The sequence below is a fragment of the Pygocentrus nattereri genome, chromosome 21 (assembly GCF_015220715.1).
Source record: "Pygocentrus nattereri isolate fPygNat1 chromosome 21, fPygNat1.pri, whole genome shotgun sequence".
NCBI lineage: Eukaryota > Metazoa > Chordata > Actinopteri > Characiformes > Serrasalmidae > Pygocentrus > Pygocentrus nattereri.
In genome coordinates, this window is record NC_051231.1 from 31,165,049 (window position 1) to 31,180,048 (window position 15,000).

The following is a 15,000-nucleotide window of genomic DNA, read 5'->3' on the forward strand; positions in this document are numbered from 1 at the left end:
AGTCGGCCTCAGTTCTGCACTCGCTGCCTCCGAACCACCCGCACTGTGGCCCAGGCCAAGGCTGTTTACATTAATCCAGGTTAGAAAGTTGATCCCTCAGGCTAACGGAGCTGCTCTGGCTTCATCTCCAGAGATCGGTGGTGTGATAGACTGCTGTGAGTGCTATTAGACTTCTAGAAAAAGACAGTTTAACAGCTGTGTTGATTCACTATGAAGTCAATAGTGAACCCACGCTGGAAGTTGCTAGAACAGTGCTGTAGTTCCTGAGTCCTGGGACTTTTTCTGTTGTCTTGGACTTGGATTTGATAGCATTTGTACTGAAGTTTGTCTTAACAGAGATAGGAAAGTCAGACAAATGGACTATTCCATTAACATCAGTGCACTCTTAAAAAGACAGTTCTTCAGGGGTTCTTCAGTAAAGGCAAAGGTCTGTTTGGGATCATGAGTTCTATAGGGGACCATTTCATGCTTGAATGGTTTTCTTGCATGGTAAAATGGTTCTTTATACTGATGGGTTATATACGGTTCTTTATACAGACCCAGATCATCATGTTATTGGCCCCTGGGCACAAATGTTTGGTGGGCTCCTTCCTGGCTCCATTGTTTGGGTGGTCAGTGACACAGCAGGTTACACAAGGCCTATTTAGGACCACAATAGCAGAACACTAACCATAGTGTTGGGCATGTCACCGCTACAGGGGAATATTTCATTTTTTCCAGTAAGGCTCACTCCTCTGCTCACATGCCCATAAAACCCACTGGATGTTCCAAGCCTGTCTATCTAGAATATTTCTGGAAACGGCTCTATATAGCACCAAAAAGGGTTCTGCTATTGTTACAATGTCAAACCTGTAAGGACAGAACCCTTTTCTGATGCTATATACACCGATCAGGCCTAACATCATGACCACCTCCTTGTTTCTACACTCATTGTCCAGTTTATCAGCTCCACTTACTGTATAGCTGGTCTTTGTAGTTCTACAGTTACAGACTGTAGTCCATCTGTTTCTCTGATACTCTGTTACCCTGTTCTTCAGTGGCCAGGACCCCCATTGACCCTCACAGAGCAGGTACTGTTTGGGTGGAGGATCATTCTCAGCACTACAGTAACACTGACGTGGTGGTGGTGTGTTAGTGTGTGATGTGCTGGTCTGAGTGGATCAGACACAGCAGTACTGCTGGAGTTTTTAAACACCTCAGTGTCGCTGCTGGACTGAGAATAGTCCACCAACCAAAAATATCCAGCTAACAGCGTCCTGTGACCCCTGATGAAGGACTAGAGGATGACCAACACAAACTGTGCAGCAGCAGATGAGCTGTCGTCTCTGACTTTACACCTACAAGGTGGACCGACGAGGTAGGAGTGTCTAATAGAGTGGACAGTGAGTGGACACAGTGTTTAAAACTCCAGCAGCACTGCTGTGTCTGATCCACTCGAACCAGCACAACACACCACCACCATGTCAGTGTCACTGCAGTGCTGAGAATGATCCACCACCCAAACAGTACCTGCTCTGTGAGGGTCCATGGGGGTCCTGGCCACTGAAGAACAGGGTAAAAGGGGGTAACAGAGTATCAGAGAAACAGATGGACTCCAGTGCCAGATTTGAAGAGCTTGGGAAACGAAGCTCCTGGAAGGCAGTGAATTCAGTCGCTGTGAGGCAGTGATGGATGTGTGTATATCAACTATTTTACATCGTGGCTCGATTAATCAGATTTTAGGACCGGAACAGTTTTATAAGCAGACAGTTTGTCTGTTTGTGTTTGATTTAGTCACCCAGCTGGCTCTGGTACATTAAAAGTCAGCACTGAACGCCAAGAAACTCGGGACTCTGATGCACGATCGTCTTCTGAGAACCTGTGAAAACTTCCCCACATCTGACTAAATTTAGAAGCGGGCTGTTAAAGCCATGTTCTAATATGTGCTTTCAGTGCACACCACGCTGGAGAGGAGATACTTTAGCAGGATTTGAATTAGAGGAAAAATTAGGTGAAAAGTTACATCAAAACAAATGAAAAAATGAGTCAGAAATCCAGAAAGAACCTGTTGATACAGAACCAATTGAATGTGAATGGAATAAATAATTCTATAAATATATAATCTAGGTTATAGAATATAACAAAATGAGGTAACACTTTCTATGAATGCCATGTTTGTAAACATCGATAAACACATCTATAACATGTTATAATACATTCATAAGGCATTATAAACAAGGTTATAGATATTTACAAAAATTAATTACTGTATAGCATCTAAAAGGGTTCCACCATTGTTACAAACCAAAGAACCTTTTTTGGTACTATATAGAACTGGTTTTCCTAAGAATGTCAAAAAGGGCTCTTCACTACTTTTTGGTCTCGGTCTAGACCTGCTCTCACTCTCGTTTAGACTCAATCACCAGTCTTGGACTTAACAAAGACGGTCTTCACTGAAGCCCTACAAACAAAGCATCAAAGGTACAGTCTGTGGCAATGGGCAACATTCTGAAGATAAAACCAATAAGCCATTCTAAGTTGACCAGTCTGTTGTCTTGCATGACTAGCTAATTATTTCTGTATGTACAGGTCGAAAGGTCTTGACCTGTTATCAAGTGGTCCATCATTGATTATTGCTTTTTTTGCTACAACTTATTACTCAAGGCTAATAACACTGAAGGCTCTCAATGAGTTTCAACAAAGACTTTGAGCGTCTCCTTTTGAGTTTTGGTTCTTCTCAGTGGTTTGTCCTCATGTTCTTATGGATTTTTTCCTTTTAGTCTTGGTTCTTCTCAATTGTTCTTCATGTTCTTACTGAGTTTCTCCTTTTGAGACTTGGTTCCTCTCTGTTGTTCCTCCTTATGTTCTTAGGGTGTTTCTTATTTTGAGTCTTGGTTCCTCTCAGTGGTTCTTTTCCATGTTTTTATAGAGTTCTTACTTTTTTTACATGTTCTCCTTTTGAGTCAATATGTGTCTCCCTCACCATCAAGCATCTCAAAGAAAGATGAGCTTTCACTGGCTCATAGAAATGGGAATGTACATCAGTGCAACAAGACCTTAGAAGATAGAGTATATTGCCAAAAGTATTCACTCGTCTGCCTTCACACATGAACTTGAGTGTCCGATCACGGTACCACGCTGGAACTCACTGAGCTCCTGAGAGCGACCCATTCTTTCACTAATGTCTGTAGAAGCAGTCTGCAGGCCTAGGGGCTCGGCTTTATACACCTGTGGCCATGGAAGTGATTGGAACACCTGAATTCAATGATTTGGATGGGTGAGTGAAGACTTTTGGCAATATAATATAAATATGATCCATATTTATTCATCATTTCATGGTGGGGTTGTCTCATAGTCTCATGTAGCTTCCAAACAAGGCTTTCATTGAGCATTGGGCATTGAGGATGAGGTCTGGAAAGAGACTGAGGCAGTAAGTACAGATGTAAGTTAAAATTAGAGCAAATGTTAATGCTGAAATAGGAGGGAATGAAGGTGATTACAGTCTGTGGGCCTAAAAGGACAGCTGGGATAAAAAAAGGGAAAAGCTAATGAGTTCAATAGATTGTTTGCCAGATTTGATAAGCTTGATCTGGTGAGGAAAAGGATACCTGCCCTGGAAGGCAGTGAGTTTTTCAGAAGAAAAGGTGTGGGGTCAGCTCAGGAAAGTTCAATAAATTCAATAGATCAATAAAGCAGCACGGCCTGATGGAGTTACACTGACAGTGTCGAGGCGAGTGACGGTGAGTTGGATTCTATATTGCATCACCTTTTCTATCTGTCCTGATCTTGGGTGAAATTCAGGTGAGGTGGAAAATATAAGCTTTCCTAACAAGAGAAAGCATCTTATACCCAGCCAATACTTGTTCGAAGAACAATTTCAAGATAATCTGACTAGATAAAGCTGCTTAACCCCTTAAATCCCAGGCGCATTACGTGATAAATCAATATAGATTCTGGATGACTTCTAGAAACATGGGAGTGCCACAGGGTTCGGTCCTACTGCCATTTTTGTTTTTATATTGTACAGTAATGATTTCCAGAGTTAATGTTGTTGTTTTTTTTAAACTTTTCATAAAATCTTTTCATCCCTTTTCAGAGTGAAAGGGAAATTAATTAAAGTGCATGGCAAACTGAGGAAGTTAATAAAAGGCTGAAATGCATTCGTGGTTTAATCTGAAGAATCTGGATAATACAAATGTGAAAGGAAGTCAAATCAGAACTCTATCATTAATAATGAACAGTCCAACAAGTTTCAATGAAACAGAAAAGCTTGTTTCATAAGCGCTTTATCAGGCCAAAAAAATGTAATATGAAAAAAACTGAAGAATATTCTATATTCTATATTAAACAGCAATGTGGACTTCTGAAACGCACTGACTGTATTATGTGCTTTAAACATTTAAATACTTTCCAGAACTGAATGTCGGGATATAATGTTTTGCTTGCTGTTGGTGGTTTTGGCTCTAATGATGAAAAACAGGAGACCGTTGAAATACCACTGTCACTAATCACACAAAAAACTAAAGTAAGTCAAGGTCAAGTAAGGACAAGACAAATGACTGGCCACAGCCTCTTCCCTTAACAAGGCCTCACAGTTGAGAGTGACTGACCTTAGATTGACCCTCATTAGTATTGATTCTCTGGCCTAATTAACTGTGCACGAGCTATAGAATCCATTGGAAAACTGTAAGTGCTGTTTTCCATGATATGGGCCCCTTTAAGGTTAGTGCTAGGGCCCCACTGAGAAGACATAACTGCTCATTTCATCATTATTGTTTTATGTCTGGTTTTTTCCATGTTCTTCTGCCTTAGACTGTATTTTTTCTGTGCACCTAAACCAAGAAAAATCCAATAAGAAAAAAGCTGTGAGGGCACCATGTGAGCTGGACTGGGCTGTTTCGGGGGGTTCAGACTGTTCTGTAACTCAGCAGTAGACTGGCAGGAAAGTCGAGGCAGAAGGCAAATAATGAGCTGGAGGCAGGAGAAGTGTGTAGAATCTAGCAGAGCAGCGTGTCGGCTCGGTGTGGCTGACGCTTTAGAGTTGCTGCTGTTTCTCTGTACCTGCAGCTCCACAACCCCAGTGCACTGCCCAATGTGGTGAAGTATTAATAGTGTTCACTATACTTAACACTACTGTGCTATAATACCGCTAAAATCTGATTGGCTGAGCTGCATTGGTAAATTCTGTAAATTCCACGGTAGATTCACACCAATAACCTCATCACAACAAAATTGTGTATCACTGGGCCACAGCACAAAAAAACCCTGGTGCTGTTAATGGAATAATCTTTGCCTCTCATGCTGCTCGTGGACCACCGAGTGAACTGATGAAGTAAGAACCCACTTTTTATCTATCTATCTATCTGTCTGTCTGTCTGTCTGTCTATCTATCTAACATGTCACTTGAATTGATTACACACTTCAAATGTTTGTGTGTCAGTCTGAACTCGTGTCAAACCCAGACTGAATCCCAAACGGCTCTAAATACTCCCTAAAAAGTGTTCTAGCTATGAACGTTTAGAAATTCTAGCCTCTAGAGCCAAACAGTGCATCACTGTTGTCCCAAATGACTATTTCATAGCTGTATTTTGCTCTGTTGGGCTGCAGGATCCAGTATTTAAATTCCAACATAGTGCACTACGTAGGGAGCAGGGAGCCCCAGGGTCAGAAGAGGGGAGCCGCTGGATTGATGCTAAATAAGACTCGCGGTGGTACTTTGGTGACCAAAAAGTACTTATAAAACAAATATTTCCGCATTAAACAGTGCTGTATTATCGTATGTTCATTATACTAAACACTACTGTACTGTACATTGTGATACTAACCAATAAAAATGCTTTAAATGTGATGATTATTCTTAGTCTCAGGGTCAAGTGTTAAAGGTGAGAAGCAGTAATGACTACTGTCACAACAAACCTGCATCATCATAAGCAACTTTTGAAGGAATTCAGTGTTTTTTAGCTTTTTGTAGGCACATACAGAAAAGAAGAAAAGAAAGCTGCACAGTGAATGCTGACTCTTTTTGAAATATACAATGTGGCCTGTACAAATGTATTTAATTGTTCTTATTTTGTATTTTACACAAAAGTGAATTGGGCTTTTTGCATTGTTTTGCTATATGCATATGATGCAATATAAAAAAATCATAGTCTGTTCTCGCACACCCAGAGAAATGTTATTTTAATCATATCTTTTGCTTCTCATATCAGCATTGCAATATCCATCAGTGTCATCAAGTCACATTTTATGTACATATTGTGCAGCCCTAAAGCCAACGATTCTAGAGCAGTCCACTGCTTCAGAAAGTGTGTAAATAAGAATTTTACTGTAGATTATCTACAAAATAGATGGGTGGCTGGACTGGTACTTAGCTCAACTTTCTCTGAGAACACAGAAGGATCTCTCTCTCTCTCTCTCTCTCCTCCCTTCTCTCTCTCTCTCTCTCTCTCTCTCTGTCCTCCCTTCTCTCTCTCTCTCTCTCTCATTCTCTCTCTCTCTCATTCTCTCTCTCTCTCTGTCCCCCCTTCTCTCTCTCTGTCCCCCCTTCTCTCTCTCTCTCTCTCTCTCTCTCTCTCTCTCTCTCTCTCTCTCATTCTTTAAAGCTGCTGCTGTACCTCTCTCTTTCTGTGGCATGTAATCCCTCAGCCTGTCAGGCTGTGCTAATCGGCCTGTTCATGTTTTGTCCGTGACATGTTCCTTTCAGACTGACAGCAGAGTGAAGAGTCGTGCTGTAAACCGCCAGCAGCTCTGCCACCTGAGCCAAAGGACAATAACACCTCCTGCTTCCTTTTCACACCGATTTATAATAACGAGAGCGACGGTGCTGCAATAAATCAGGTATATTTACTGGTGGACCGAATCTACTGAGATGTGATCATAGTTTGATATTAAACAACTTGGTGTTGAAGTGAAAATTAAACCCCACTCCACCCCCCCGCCGATGACTCCAAACGTAGTCCATCAGCCAAGACAGTGCCTAACAAGTAATGGAGGTCTATGTACACTGAGATATCACAGTCTTTGCCATGTTGGTCGGTGATCTCTATTAGTCTCTGTTATGTGGTTTCTGACTCTGTATAACATACAGTTATCTACACTCACCGGTCACTTTATTAGGTACAGGTTCAATTGCTTGTTAACACAAATAGCTAAGCAGCCAATCACATAGCGGCAACTCAATGCATTTAGGCATGTAGAGGTGGTCAAGACAGCTTGCTGAAGTGCAGGCCGAGCATCAGAACGGGGAAGAAAGGGGATTTAAGGGACTTTGAACGTGGCGTGGTTGTTGGTGCCAGACGGGCTGGTCTGAGTATTTCAGAAACTGCTGATCTGCTGGGATTTTCACACACAACCATCTCTAGGGTTTACAGAGAACGGTCTGAAAAAGAGGAAATATCCAGTGAGCGGTCAGTTGTGTGGACGAAAATGCCTTGTTGATGTGAGAGGTCAGAGGAGAACGGGCAGACTGGTTCCAGATGATAGAAAGGCAGCAGGAACTCAAATAACCAACCAGAATCTCTGAGGAACGTTTCCAACACCTTGTTGAAAGTCTGACACGAAGAATTAAGACAGTTCTGAAGGCAAAAGGGGGTCCAACCTTTTACTAGTTACTCTTGTAGCTCCAGTGCAAAGCTAAGGGAACTTCAGACACCAAACATGCCTTGGCTGATCAACTACACTTGGGATAAAGGGAGAAGTGAGTGAACTGCTGCTTTAAATACCCAGTGGCATCTTAAAGTGGCATGAAAGACTTCACTGTGCACGCCTACAGACCGTGGTCAGATTTTCCACAATGCTATTGTGTCTCCTCTATATCTGGACCAAGCCAACTCAGACAAGGCAATCTTCCAGAACCCTGTTATTACACAATCCAAACACTTCACAGCAGACAAGTCTTTTGGCCAGAGCAACACGGCCATAGTCTGGTAACAAAGAAAAAGTGCTAAACATCGTAAGCTCTCACTTCCTTTGCAGTCCACCGATTCAGTCTGGCACAACATTTGTGCCAATAGTGATCCACCAAACGGCCAATTACGCCTTAGCCAAGCCCAGCAGCTATAAAACCTGAATGCTCTGTTTGTAAAGGGGTTTTTCCTCATGTCCCTGCAGTCTGAAGCCTACACTAACACACCTGCTCAAGCTCATCGACTAATGAAGTCCTTCCTGAATTGAGCCAGATGGTGTTAGAAAACCAAATAGGTCTCCGTCTTGTTTTTTCAGTCGTTTAATGTTGGTTTTCTGGCAAAGGTGAGCGGAAGTGGCACCTACTAACAAAAAGCTTGCAAAATAATATTTAAATGCTTTTTTTATATAACACTAATCATAAAATCACAAATACATAAAAGCTACACATATCAAAGCGATGATTCATCAAAAAAATCCTTGAAGTTTACTTTGATAACAGCCCCTTTTAACCCTGTTAACCACCATTAGCGCCATGCTGATACCCCTATGGGATTTTCTATGATATGTTAGTGCCACTGCTGTACATTAAAGGTCTGTGCAGGAGTATATTTTAGTCCTGCTTCCCGACGCTCCTGCAAGATTTCATCCCGCTCCCAACCGCAGACCTGTACAACATAGCCTTGCCTTCAGTTGGCTGTATTGTCGTGTACTTGCCTTTGTTAAGAGTACTTTCCACAGCTGTGGCCGTCTGACAGTCTGAAGGCCCCGTCACCTCTGTAGCCTACAAGAAAACAATTCATATGTTTTAGGTTGTGATTGGTTGCTTCCATTACTTTTCGCTATTTGGTTGATAAATATGATTCATATACGCCAAGTGATAGTTTTCATATTATTTTGTCATATTATTATACTGGGGATTTCTCTACATTGTGTTGTCCCGCTCCCACCCGCACTGGGCTGGTTCACATCCCACTTCTGCAACGTGACACTGGCAATTAGCAGGATATTATGGTCCCAACGGTGTAGGACCTCTACTGTATATTCACATTTTATGGCATTTATTCCAGAGGTTCTGGCTTAAACAATGGACATCTGAAAGAACACAAGAGGGACATCACAGCTTAATAACATCATGACTGTGATTTGCTTGTAGCCAATGCAGTAGATCATGGCATAGCACTAATATAATAGAGAAATAGCCATAGTGAGAAAAATAAAAGAGGGTGAAACAATACTGTAACGACAAAAATGATCATAAACAATGGATTTATACAGAACACGTCTTATGTATTTAAAGCTGCACTATGTAAGATTGTGCTACTGAGTCAAGAGGGAAGAAATCGGCTAAAATACGACGTTCTTGCGCCGTTGTGAGTCTCCCTGCACAGCCCGAAGTATTCACTCAAAAGTCAGAGCTCTTGGGTTGGGTTTGGCAGGAGTTCACATCTGATGTCTTTATGTATTGACGCATTCAGTCAAATTCAGTCAGAAAGAAGGTCGATAGGGACTGGTTACCTGAGCAATGCTGGTGGGGGTGTTGCTCGCAGTGCTGATCTGTACAGAGCTAAAAGTTAGTGAAAGGAAGGAGAGCTTGCTGAAAATGAAGATATTGGTCCTTTGTGGCATCACCCGCAGCCAAAGCAAACAAATGTAGAACTGAGGAGAACCAGCGAGCCAAAAGAGACAGACAGAGCTCAAGCTAAGACCAGAACCAACACTGGTTTGGCTTTTCAGAGGTGGCAACAGCTCCAAAACCTTCGGGGACTCAGAAGTGATGCTAAATTGGCTTTCTTATTGGTGGACAGGTGAGTTACGCTGGTTGTTTGCTAGCGAGTGACCAAAAATATCCAGCCAGATTATTACTGTTGTGGAATTTATTGTTATCCTTGCAACACAATGCAACGTACCCTTGGAACTGTTTAGTTGTTATGGATGTATGGCTGATATTAGCCGGCGATTTGCTAATATTAGTAGATTACTTAGCTAACGGTGCCTTTTCGGCTTCAGAGGTCGCTCTCTATTGTTTGATATACCAGGCTAGCCATTATTCTGAGATCATTTCCAGAGCTCCAGGCTCCTTTTGTAAACACAACCAAGATAAAATACACTTAACTAACATTGCCTAAACGTTTACATTTACAGCATTCAGCGGATGCTCTTATCCAGAGCGACTTATAGTTTGTTCACTGTGCACAGGTAGGTGAAGGTAGTGTTAGGAGTCTTGCCCAAGGACTCTTACTGGTATAGTGTAGAGTGACTGCCTGGGCAGGGGATTGAACGCCAGTCTACAGCACAGAAAGCACCCATTACACTACACCAACCACTAAACAGACACCTGACTGAGTGGAGGCTTACATCACTAACAGACAGGCATTTGGGGACGGGGACTGTAGCATAACTAATGTCACAAAATGCTCTTCTGCACATTTTGTGCAGTTACACATTTCCACCAGAGAGGTCGCCAATTCCCCACATTTGCCAAACTTACAAAGTGCAGCTTTAAAATGACTTTTATTGGTATCATTTATCATTTGTGTCTATTATTGTCTATTTTACTTTAATTTGCTGAATGTTTTTTTCCTCCCTCTTTGAAAATGTTGACATATACGTCACACAGTGCACGTAACTTTAATAATCCACTTTAGGTAAGATATCACAATTTCAGGAGAAGTAAATAAATAGTCTTAATTTTAAACTGTGTTAATACGGCAACTTTTATTGTTGGTCTTCCATTAAATTAAATGTTTAAAAATGGACTTAAGCTCTTCAAAATAAACCAAGAGTGTGAACGTTTTCAGATTCAGTCATTTAACTGCACAGACATGAACCAAAGCTGGCAGTGCAGGAACTCGACCCTTCTGTCAAACCACAGTACATTTAATGTACATTCTGTGATGTACTGGCAACATTCAGCCTGTCAATTACACAGTTAAACTCATAGCTTGATTACACTAAAATGATGTAATCAAAAGACAAGTATTTTATAATCTTCGCATCCACAGTGTTTCGTTGCTCAGGCTTTACTGTGTGGCCTTTTTTAAATGCTGACTACTTGATTAATTGGCAACAGATTCCTCAGTTACTGTTTCCATATTTCAGTGAACTATGTGTTTAGATGTGAGGGTCCTGCTTTGTAAAGGATATTTTTTGTAGAAAGTGATCTGTAGCTTCAATCCCGTGATTATTAGAAAGCAGTAAACTGAAACTGCGCAGAGCCGCGGGTCTCCGGCAGTGAAACTGTTGGTGTAAAATATTAAATAATACATGAGAACTGCAGATATGAGTGTGTGCTTACACACACACACACACACACACACACACACACACACACACACACACTAGCCCCAACGCTACTGCACTGATGTGTGTTTTAGAGACTCCAGAAACATAGAAACATACCAGACCCACCTACACCCCACCTACCACCCCCCACCCCAACACCTCACTGCAGAACGGAGCACCACAGGCGTTTGTGCGTACGAGTGGTGGAATTCTACAAACTGCACTTTGGCTTGGAGACACATTATTTCGGACGGCCCTTAAACAGTTGAGGTCAAATTACACATTTTGCTGATTGTCTATGTTATAAGGATGTTCACACCACATTTGTCCACTAAAGAACTCAATATGACACCGTTCTGCAAACGTTAAATCACAATAATTCCCTATCCGCTGAACTGAAACAGACCATGTCATGAAAAACTACGGAGCCCCGCTGGTGACATGCTGCATAAATGAAAAAGTAAAGCGTGGGAACAAGATCCTAAAGTGTGGCCATGACTTCGTAAGGCGTGGGAACGAGATCATGGCTTACTACATCATGGCCACGCATTAGGATCTCATTCCCATGCTTTACTATGTCGCGGCCACGACTTAATCATCTCATTCCCATGCCTTACTAATTTGTGGCCATGCATTATTTTTATTTATACAGGAGGTCACCAGTGGGGCTCCGCAGAAAACTGCATTCCCCTCACTTTTTTAAAAATAAAAGAGTTTGATGGCTGTGTGTGTGTGTGCGTTCTTGTATTGCTATACTTGTGAGGACCCCATGCCCTCACTATGATGGGACTACATAAAATGTGTCGTTTTTACCACTATTGTTTATTTGAGAACTTAAAGAGCAGAAAACGTGGCTTTTGGATACTGATGTTAAGGTTAGGGTTAGGTATAAGTATAGTATTATTTATCTACAGTAACACAAAAATCAATAGGAACTCATGGATGTCCTCATATGTATAGCAAGACAAACGTGTGTGTGTGTATACAATAAAAACTAAGGTTATGGAAATGTTTAAGGAAATAAAGGTTTTGATATTTTAACGGGGGTTTTCAATGTTTTAATATATGTTTAATATATGTATATAGAAACTGCGCAATTAAAATTGGCGGAAAGTTCACAATAAAGTTGCCTCTCGTTTTTTACACTTTCAACACCACAAATACGATACGGGGGTGTTCAAACTTTTCCACGTTTAATGTTTAACAGATAATGTTCCTTAACTGTGAAATGTTCAGGGTCCTTATGTGCTGCACTCTGTAACCTCGGCTTTCACACTGCAAGCGTAGCATTGAGTGTCTGTCTAATGAAGCAGACTGGAGTGATATGAATCTGATTACAGACATTTAGAAGAAGCTTATTTGTATAGTGGAAGAGGCCATGAGTGTGAAGAGCGATCGCAGACAGATCCACCCACACAATAACCCTGACACACACACACACACACACACACACACACACACACACACACACACACACACCAAACTCCTCATTACCTTTAAAATACAGCTCCTCTCTGTCTCTCTGTCTCTGCCTCTGTCTCTGCCTCTGTCTCTGTCTCTCTCTCTCTCTCTCTCTCTCTCTCTTTCACTTTCTCTCTGTCTCTCCACAGTAAAGCAGATCAGACAGAATGTTTAATAGCAGCCCATCCCTGTGAGCAGAGAGAGAGTGACAGCGGGAGTGAGAGACCCAGCAGATCACTCCTCTTCTGCTGCAGAGTCACGGTCAGCTGGACGTGTCTCACAGCCCTTTACACATTGGACAGGGACCAGTTCACCAAACCAAAACCAACCAATCTACTGCACACACTTCTGTATTTACACACACTGAGTGTCCACTTTACCACAAACAACGGGCAGTTTATCTAAAACACCCACCTTATACAGTCATATACACCCACGGCTACAAGTAAATATGCAAACAGTTACACTTCAATTTCTGCTCTCTCATACTTTATTGTACTTTACTGAACTTTACTGTACTCTACTGTGCTCTACTATACTTTATGTTACTGTACTTTACTGCATTTTACTGTATTTACTCTACTTTACTGTATTCTACTGTACTTTATTGTACTTTACTGTACTTTGTTACTTTGTTATGTTACTGTACTTTACTGTACTTTACTTTGTCACTGTACTTTACTCTACTTCACTTTACTGTACTTTACTATATTTTACTGTATTTTACATAACTCTACTGTCTAGATACACTTAAATTTCTGCCCTCTCATACTTTACTGTACTTCACTTTACTGTATTTTACTTTACTGTACTTTACTTTATTCTACTTTACTGTACTTTACTATATTTTACTTTACTCCACTTTACTGCACTTTACTGTACTTTATTCTACTTTACTCTAGTGTACCCTACTTTACTCTACTTTATTGTATTTTACATTACTCTACTTTACTGTATTTTACTTTACTGCACTTTACTATATTTTACTTTACTCTACTTTATTGTATTTTACTTTACTCTACTTTACTTTATTCTACTTTACTGTACTTTACTATATTTTACTTTATTCTACTTTATTGTACTTTACTGTACTTTAATGTAACAAATGTCTCATCTTTGTATTTCTGCCTAATTTATGTACATTTCTACATCCTGCTACTGTAACACTGCACTTTTCCTACGGAAGCAATAAAGTTTCTTTCTTTTCTTCTTTCTTTCTCAGCGAAATGGAGGAAAAACACAGAAGCAAGTGTTTAAACTATTTCAACAAATGAGATCTAGAGGTGATGGTGGAAGAAACAGCCAACATGAAAAATCCTCGTCGTAAAATACGACAACTGTGGGGTGACGGACGAGGATGAGGAGCAGCAGAGGCAGCGTCCGAGACAAGTTTACATGCTCAGCAGGAAAACCGCGCGTTGAGAAAAGAATTCTTAAGGTGGTTTTTAAAGAAGAACAATTTCAAGTAACTTAAGAATGAAGTAAAAAAAAACCCACAGTCTTAAAACCTTTTCGTGAGTCCGGCCCCAACTTAACAGCCATTCTCAGGCATTTTGTGACAAATTTAAATAAAGAGAAAATCACAGCTTATTAGTTAATAACAGGTCTATAATTTCACACTGTCCTAGCTTTCTGTGCTTCTCAACATGCTGTACACAGGAGATAAAGCATTGTTTTCAGTTTTAGTGTCTAGTTTACAGCAATACAATCTACACTGCACGAGTTATTACTGACTAACAAATGTTATTAAGACAAGTGACCCCAAACTTTTGAGCACCACTGTATTTTTGTATGGGCAATGTGCTCGTTTCTCTTCCCGCCAGGACACTTATTTTTAACTGAGAGCGATAACTCCTGTATTTACGGTGTAGAAGAGCTGAGGAGATCAAACTTTACAGCACAGAAAGTAAAAAACTAAACTTTGAGGCACATTTTGCTGAGTCAGCCATTTCTCCACCACAGAGCCTATAAAATGTTATATTCTCTGTTATGGCTGCTTGCTTATATATTACATTCATACTGGATCACAACTAGCCACAAATCCTTTTCTCCCTCTAATGACCATTTTACGACAGAATGACCGGGTCAGATTAATCTGCGGGCAGCTGAGTCATGTAAGCGCTTTCTCATTGACTCACAAACAGCCGCCATAAATGCATCTCTGCTTTATGGAGGGAGGGGTTTATATTTGTGACCCCCCCCCCCCTTGCGCCTCATCAGCCTCTTCTTCCTCCACATTTGCTGCCTCAGCTAAGTTTTAATTGCTCGGCATAAAATCGTCACCGCCAGAAAGATCCGTTGCGGTGGAAGATTGTAAATAACAGCAGAGACGTTCAACACTGGAGGACCTGCTGGTCTGCTGCTTCACAGTGC

General features: G+C 41.1%; 1 protein-coding gene across 4 annotated transcripts in view; it reads right to left on the bottom strand.

Moving 5' to 3' along the window:
• camkvb (CaM kinase-like vesicle-associated b) overlaps positions 1-15,000 on the bottom strand; it is a 111,978-nt gene that overhangs the window by 44,473 nt on the left and 52,505 nt on the right. The window contains exon 2 of one of the 4 annotated variants that reach the window (XM_037532304.1): positions 8,599-8,665. The exons of the other annotated variants lie outside the window; for them this stretch is intronic. The gene's annotated coding sequence lies outside the window, so the exon portion shown is untranslated. The remainder of the gene's footprint in view (positions 1-8,598; positions 8,666-15,000) is intronic. 4 annotated transcript variants of the gene reach the window in all.